Below are 8,994 nucleotides of genomic sequence, written 5' to 3'. Positions count from 1 at the left end.
CTAGGGCACTCAAGCCATTGTGACATCTCTGATGAGGTTGGCTCTTATTGGTGGAATGAGGCATTATGACATCACAATATCAGCTCTGGCTAAATCACTGCTATATGTAATAAAAGTGAGCCAAGTCTAGGGCACTCAAGCCATTGTGACATCACTGATGAGGTTGGCTCTTATTGATGGAATGAGGCATTATGACATCACAATATCAGCTCTGGCTAAATCACTGCTATATGCAATAAAAGTGAGCCAAGTATAGGACAATCAAGCCATTGTGACATCACTGATGAGGTTGGCTCTTATTGGTGAAATGAGGCATTATGACATCATAATATCAGCTCTGGCTAAATCATTGCTATATGTAATAAAAGTGAGCCAAGTAAATCAAAGGAAAAACAAAAAGGAGGTAAAAACCCTCACGAAACCGTGAGATATGAAACAAAAAAGTGAGGAGAATGAATGAGGATACCAAGAAAATTGTTTATTTTGTGCTGCAAAAGGAGGGAACAGCAATGCAGATCGGATTCAAGTTGGAGGGGTAACAAAGCAAAGCAGCTTCAGTTATAAAGACCCCTGAGGCAGGTCTTTGGGCCGAAACACGGCCAAGTAAATCAAGCCATTGTGACATCACTGATGAGGTTGGCTCTTATTGGTGAATGAGGCATTATAACATCACAATCTCAGCTCTGGTTATCAGAGACTGAAACTCTTCACACAAATGGGTGATGTTATCAACGTTGGAAACTGTTAAGGTGGGTTATTTTACCACTAATGTGCTATTTTAGTACAGGTCACATTTTATGCTCTGAGACCTAGTTACTAATAACTAGCATTAACGGTAAAATAAAATCTCTTAATGGTAGGCCCACATTGATAACTCCCCTCCCCCCTTCAGTTTTTCTCAACTTTCCTCTGGAGCTACACCTAGGCAGTTGGGTTTTATAGGATTGCTACAATAGATTTCCATACATTGGGTCTACAATATATGCAAAATTTTCTGATGTACTGCATATTCATTTTGTGTATCCTGAAAGCCAGACCAGATAGTGTGCCAGGTGCCCCCAGAAGAGAGCTGGAAAACATTGGGCTTGTTTACCTTATCTGGCATTAGGCTGACCTGCCACTAAGTTAAAGTTACAAGCAGGTCCTATGTCTGGAGGCTGGGGCTCAGAGGGCAACTTTCTTTTAGAGATCACACATTTAAATGGAAGTGATTCCATGGCATCTTTCATATATCCCACAAAAGAATTCCATTTTGTAAGGATGGCCTTTATCTATTGACAGAGCAGTATAACTTTTCCAGAAGATATGGGGGCTATAAATGGTTGTCAAAATTTAGGGGCAAGGATGAAGTGTGCTGAGCATGAATTCTACATCAGCAGTTCCACCGCAGGTACATTTTCAAGATTAAGCTCTCTCTCTCCTTGAATTTTAGTAAATCTACGACTGGCATAGGGTTTGGGGCTCCACATTTTCAGTGATGTGCTCTGTATAGAGGACCAGATATAGCAGGAAAGTGGCAGTTGCCAAAATCCCTACAGTATTTATTTTATTTGTATCCCACCTTTACTCAAAGCGGGTAACGGAAAAACATACATCCATCCTAATATTCTCCCACTCAAGGGGCTGGCTCTAGGGCTGAAAGGAACTCTCTTCTAGCTCATTCCGTTTTTCAAAGCTGGCTGATGAGGGAGATACAGGAATATTTTTACAGTGTCACACCTATCCACCAACCTAAGACCTCCAACTCGCTGCTCATGTGATGAGAACAAATTTCAGTGCTTTTTAATACATAGTAACGATAGTAACATAGTAGATGACGGCAGAAAAAAAAGACCTGCACGGTCCATCCAGTCTGCCCAACAATTTAAACTCATATGTGCTGCTTTATATATATACCTGACCTTGATTTGTTTCTGCCATTTTCAGGGCACAGACCGTAGAAGTCTGCCCAGAACAAGGCCCACCCCCCAACCACCAGCCCCGCCTCCCCCCACCGGCTCTGCCACCCAATCTCGGCTAAGCTTCTGAGGATCCCTTCCTTCCGAACAGGAATAGGAATACTATTTTGCAGGCAACAGTTTGCTAAGCCTTTTTTTCGGTTCACAGTGACCTTGGGTGGCTGCATCATATGTAGCAGCAAAAGCTTGCAGTCCAATTTTGAGAAAAGTGCAGACAATGCAAAATGTGTGCGTTTTAGGACAAAGTTAAAGCTGGCTGTTGCTGCTGACAATGCACCGATTTACAAATGCATTTTGAAAGTTCCTTCAACGACAAGTCAAAAGGCAGCAAGGATGAACGTGTCAGCCTGATGAAAATCTTCCCTGAGGTGACTGGAATAAAAGGTTACTACAAGCTAGAGCTATTTCAACCTTCATTTAACCCTACGGTCCAACGTGCATGGTCGCCATCTAGCGGTGAACAGGAGGACTGTACGCCACTGCTCTGCAGCCAAATATTTCTTTTATTTTGTGAATTTGTTTTTTGTTTTGTTTGATTTTATATATATATATATATATATATATATATATATATATATATATATATATATATATATATTCAAGAAAAATTAAATGACAGTGCTCCACAAGAAGCCAGAACAGGAGTGTTCAAAGCAGTAAAAGGAATGGAGAAACAAACTGTGACTATATTGACCTTAAGTACAGCTTAGCAAGGACTATCAGCTGGAGAGGAGAGCGGAGCCTTGAACATGATTCAATAATCCCAGAGAAATATTGCTTTGAAAGAACAAGGGCTTAGAAATTATGTTAGAAGATTTCAAAAGATCAAAACCAGGCAGAGTACACCACGATATTTATTTTAACATTCATCTGTTAGAGAAAGTAAAAAGCTTTTAACAAATGGCGCCCAGGATAGACCAGAGTTCAGATTTTTGCCAGCAAGACAGATGAAACCTTCCGTGTCTTTCAAATTTGGTGATTGTTGTGCAGCTGATGGTCTTAACAAGATTAGAGTATTGTAACTCTGCTTCTGCAGGTCTTACACAAAGCTCTTTGTGAAGGCTACAGACTCTACACAATATTGTGACTGGAATTATCCATGGGTTGCATCCCTGCAGCCCTGTGTCTCCTCTGCTTCAGAAATTACATTGGTTACCTCTTGATTTTTGTGTGTGTTATTAATGGTTGACCACTCGGGTTTGGCTGAGCCTCAGTTGGAGAGTTTCTTTTTATTTTGGGTCTCTCTCAGTGGAAAGCTCTCCCCAAGGTTAGTCATCGTTCTATCTAACATTTTGGATGCCTAGTGAAGTCTCAGTTTGTTAGGCAAACGTCCACAGTCTGGGCGAGGTCACTATCAAGATTGTTGTGTACTAGGTGAAGGGAGGGAGTTATGTATTGATGGGTAGCCGCGCTAGCGTTTTTAGCATACGCTAAAAATTAGCAAATGCCAACTGTGTAGACGCCTTTGTAAACAGGGCCCAAAGATTCATAAGAACATAGATAACTGGATTTATTTCCACTTATTAAAACTTAGCTGAACTAAAACTAAGCTTCTGTGGTTAGGCTCTACTGATGATAATCCTTCAAGGTATCAATGTTTCATCATTGGTTGTGACCAATATTTCTTTGATGTTTCTTAAAGGATTCTTGGGGTTGAGGTTGATAGCTTTCTAATTATAAAGAATTATGTTGACTCTGTAGTAAAAAATTTTTCCTATCAAACTGATACAATTTATAGACCGTCTCATAACTGGATACATCACAGTGATATTTTTTGTTACATTTGTACCCCACACTTTCCCACTCATGGCAGGCTCAATGTGGCTTACATGGGGCAATGGAGGGTTAAGTGACTTGCCCAGAGTCACAAGGAGCTGCCTGTGCCTGAAGTGGGAATCGAACCCAGTTCCCCAGGACCAAAGTCCACCACCACCCTAACCACTAGGCCACTCCTCCACTGTTGCTACTATTTGAGATTCTACATGGAATGTTGCTATTCCACTAGCAACATTCCATGTAGAAGTCAGCCCTTGCAGATCACCAATGTGGCCATGCAGGCTTCTGCTTCTGTGAGTCTGACATCCTGCACGTACGTGCAGGACGTCAGACTCACAGAAACAGAAGCCTGCGCAGCCTTCTACATGGAATTTTGCTAGTGGAATAGTAGAATCTCCAATAGTATCTATTTTATTTTTGTTACATTTCACTTTCCCACTCATGGCAGGCTCAATGCGGCTTACATGGGGCAATGGAGGGTTAAGTGACTTGCCCAGAGTCACAAGGAGCTGCCTGTGCCTGAAGTGGGAATCCAACTCAGTTCCTCAGTTCCCCAGGACCAAAGTCCACCACCCTAACCACTAGGCCACTCCTCCATCTGCATATATGAAATATTTTACATTAACCTGCTCCAAGGCTTCTCCAAGTGACTGCATCAAAAGATTAAACTTTGAAGGCGAGAAGGGTGAATCCTGCAATACCCCACAACCGGCCTCCCATGAATCCAGTATAATACCTGGGCCCTGGATACCAAATGCACTAAGAGCTGCTGACACGAGGTCATGATCTACCAAATCAAAAGCCCTCAACAGATCAAATTCAATGACTACTGCATTCTGTTCTTTAAAATAGTTTCTATCACTTTTCCTGTCAATAGCATCAGGCCTTACCAGTCTGTGATTTCCTGGATCACCCTAGAAACCTTTTTAAAAATTGGTGTTACACCCGACAGCTGCGGTATTGGTTAATGGAGTGCGCACCCCGCAGTTTCCCATCCGGCGGGGGACCAGACAAGGTTGTCCTCTATCTCCAGCATTATTTTTGTTAGCTGTCGAGCCCCTTCTAAGGACCCTGATTAGAGAGGAGGGAATAGCAGGTGTAGAAGTGGGAGGAGAGAGGGTTAAGGTGATGGCCTTTGCCGATGATCTGCTGATAGTGACAACCAACCCAGAGAACTCAGTGCGAACCTTGATTCAGAGAACCACATGTTTTGGGGATATCTCAGGATTTAAGATAAACCTGCAGAAATCCTCTATCATTCAAGTGTACCCTCTGGGAGTGGGAAAGTGGAAGGTGGAGGGGAGCCAGTTGAAAACGGGGGTAGAGATTAAATACTTAGGGGTGCGGATTCCACAAGACCTGACTAAGCTTTATGACTTCAATATTCAACCCTTGCTCTCAGAGACAATAACAAAACTGACACAATGGCAGATGCTGCCCATTTCGCTTATAGGGCGAATAGGCCTGTATAACATGATGATAGTACCATGCTGGCTGTATGTGTTCCAAATGTTACCATTGTACTTGAAAGGTGCAGATGAGAAGAAATTGAACTCAGCGCTGACAAAATTCCTGTGGCGGGGTAAGAGGCCGAGATTACCTCTTGCTATGGTCTGCACTCCAAAAGAATATGGAGGACTGGGCTTATTAAACATTAGATCACTTACTGTAGCAAGTGCCATGAGACATTTAAACGACTGGTTTAGAGGCACTACAGACTTCTCGGCAACCAAGATCGAACTAGAGTTGTTTAGACCATACCACTTTAGTAGCCTACTGCATGGTCTGAAATGTAAAATCTCGCCAATATTGGTGGCCTCTCATATACTACCTACAGCCCAAAAAGCTTGGCGGTGGATCTGCAAACTTCATCATTTCTCCTATAAAGTAACCCCTCTGTTGCCGTTGTGTGGTAACCCAGCTTTCCCACCAGGACTTATCTATCGAATATTTAGCAAATGGAAAGAACGAGAAGTTACCTTTCTACAACAAATTATAACAGAAGAGGGGAAACTGCAATCCTACACAACTTTACAAGAATCGCAACTGTTAGGGCCAAAAGACCAATTGTTTTACTGGCAAATAAGACACTATGTATCCAGTCTTCCCTGGGAGGCATTAGCAGAAGATGTACAGGAGGAGCTACCCTCAGCACTCTCCCTAAACTCCCAGCAGAAGGTACCGTTGCTCTACCATCATAGGCACATTAAGGATACTAAATTGGAATTAGACTATGCCAAATATGCTAAAGACTGGGAGAAAGACCTATCAATACAGTTAACAGCCCGTGTTTTTCAGGAACACGTTCTAACTCTGAGACAGGTGACTACCTGGACTGATCAATGGGAGCTCCAGTATCGATTTGCGCTACGGCTCTATGTTCCACCCCGAAGAGCTTTTCATATGGGATTGTCCCCTGATGGAGCCTGCCCTAAATGTAAAGGGAGCGGAGCAACTTTAGGACATATGTTCTGGAACTGTCCGAGAGTTGCCCGGTTTTGGTCAAACTTGCTCAGTCAAATAGAGTGTTTGTGGAAAGCAAAATGGAGATGCTCACCACTGCTGTTGTTCGGCAAACCAGAGATTAGCCGACCTGGACCTAAGGGATAACTAGCATTTGTGAAAAGAGCTATCATGATGGCAAAGAAAACGATTTTGATCGACTGGCTTGAAGTAAAAGGTCCCTCAATGCAGATATGGAGAACTCAGATGATAACCATGATGAGAATGGAACGATTACAGGCTAGAGAGAAGCCCCACCAAGAGTTTAAACTTTTTATGGACAGATGGAGCCCATTCCTGAGTACAATGCCCTCTGAATCTAGAAGCCAGATATTGAATATGTAATACCATATTCCTGCTGTATTTGTATTCTGTTCAATTTGGGGGGGGGGGTAGAGGGGCGGGTTAGAACGAAGTAGAAGGGGAGAGGAGAGGAGTTAGGGGATATGTTAGGGATAGGGAGTAAATATGGTACAAGAGCTTTGTGGAATGTCACTATGGAATTTATGTTCTGTTATTCTTAATAATAATAAAAAAGATTTAAACATAAAAATTGATGTTATATTTGTCACCTTCCAATCTTCAGGTAACCAGGGTTATTTTATTACATTTGTACCCCGTGCTTTCCCACTCATGGCAGGCTCAATGCGGCTTACATGGGGCAATGGAGGGTTAAGTGACTTGCCCAGAGTCACAAGGAGCTGCCTGTGCCTGAAGTGGGAATCAAACTCAGTTCCTCAGGACCAAAGTCCACCACCCTAACCACTAGGCCACTCCTCCACTGTTGCTACTATTTGAGATTCTACATGGAATGTTGCTATTCCACTAGCAACATTCCATGTAGAAGTCGGCCCTTGCAGATCACCAATGTGGCCGCGCAGGCTTCTGCTTCTGTGAGTCTGACGTCCTGCACGTACGTGCAGGACGTCAGACTCACAGAAACAGAAGCCTGCGCAGCCTTCTACATGGAATGTTGCTAGTGGAATAGCAACATTCCATGTAGAATCTCCAATAGTAGCAACATTCCATGTAGAATCTCCAATAGTATCTATTTTATTTTTGTTACATTTGTACCCCGTGCTTTCCCACTCATGGCAGGCTCAATGCGGCTTACATGGGGCAATGGAGGGTTAAGTGACTTGCCCAGACTCACAAGGAGCTACCTGTGCCTGAAGTGGGAATCGAACTCAGTTCCTCGGGACCAAAGTCCACCACCCTAACCACTATGCCACTCCTCCACTCCCATCATCAATTTCATTTTTGAGTTCTTTCAGTAACCTGGGGTCATAGGAGCCAACTTTTCAAAATTATTGGGGGTGCTAAGCCCAATGGAAATAACCCCTCCCTGGACACATACAAGGAATTTTCTCAATATTGGGGGTGCTCAATCACCCACAGAGTCGGCTCCAATGCCTGGGGTGTAAACCAGCCAGTCCAGGCAATTTACTGCTCTTTAACTTGTCGATTTGGCTCCGAACGTCCTCCAGTTTCATTGAGATTTGTTTCCGTTCTTCCATATCATCATAACATATAGCTCAACCCCCCCCCACTCCAACTTGATCCACTATATAATTGCAATATAATTTGTACCTTGATAACACAGTGCCCCATTGATTGTCCTCCTTCCACGAAGTCTCAGAAATGCTTATTATATCTACCTCTTTTTTTGTGTGTGAAATATACTCTAACTTCCCTTCTTATTTTTTAGGCTTTTAGTATTTGTATACAAACATTTCAAATTGTGTTTGTTTGTTTTTTTTGTTTGTTTGTATCTACAAGCTACTTAGAAGTTTTGCAGGGGTGATTTGCCATCTTAAAACCTCCTGGCTTTCTTTTGCCTTTGTTACAACCTATCAGGATGCTCTAACCACCATTTGTAATAGCATCCTTCAGAGATCTCACTCCAAACCATCCACTTCTCAGTGACTGTTGGCTGCTCCATTTTAGTTTAAAAGCTGCTCCGTCTCCTTTTTAAATGTTAGTTCCAACAGCCTAGTTCCATACCGGTTAACGTGGACTCCTTCTTTTCATAGCAGGCTCCCCTTTCCCCAAAATGTTGCCCAAGCCAGTGGCGTAGCCACAGGTGGGCCTGGGTGGGCCGGGGCCCACCCACTTTGGACTCAGGCCCACCCACTTTGGACTCAGGCCCACCCAAAATTGTGACACTCTTGCTATGGCTGGTGGGTATTCCCAAATCTCGCCAGCTGAAGATTTTCTGTCCTTGGGCAGCCAGCGCTCTTCCAAATGTCAGCCAGCAGCACTTGCCTTGAGCTGACGCTAAGACCGGCCCTTCTGCACATGCTCAGTTTGCACACATGCAAAAGCACTGAGCATGCATGGCCTGCCGACAGCATCACCAATTTGAGGCAAGTGCTGCCGGCTGCCATTTGGAAGAGTGCTGGCTGCTCCAGTAGTAGTAGGAAATCTTCAGCTGGCAGAGTTTAGGGATCCCACCAGCTCAAGTATTTAATATTTGGGGTCTGTGGGCAGGGAGGGGTGGACAGAAGATCAAACTGGAGGGGTACCAGGGAGGGGGAGAAATTTCATGCCCACCCATGCCAGGATTCGTAGTGCACTGGTCCCCCTCACATGCCAGGATACCAACCGGGCACCCTAGGGGGCACTTTTACAAAAACAAAAAAAAAGGTAAAAGAGCTCCCAGTTGCATAGCACCCTTCCCTTGTGTGTTGAGCCCCCCAAATCCCCCTCAAAACCCACTGCCCACATGTCGACACCATTATTATAGCCCTAAGGGGTG

This window comes from Microcaecilia unicolor, chromosome 11 (genome assembly GCF_901765095.1).
Source record: "Microcaecilia unicolor chromosome 11, aMicUni1.1, whole genome shotgun sequence".
In the NCBI taxonomy this organism is placed as follows: Eukaryota; Metazoa; Chordata; class Amphibia; order Gymnophiona; family Siphonopidae; genus Microcaecilia; species Microcaecilia unicolor.
The sequence above is the reverse complement of the archived record's forward strand: the minus strand, read 5'-3'. Positions refer to the sequence as shown.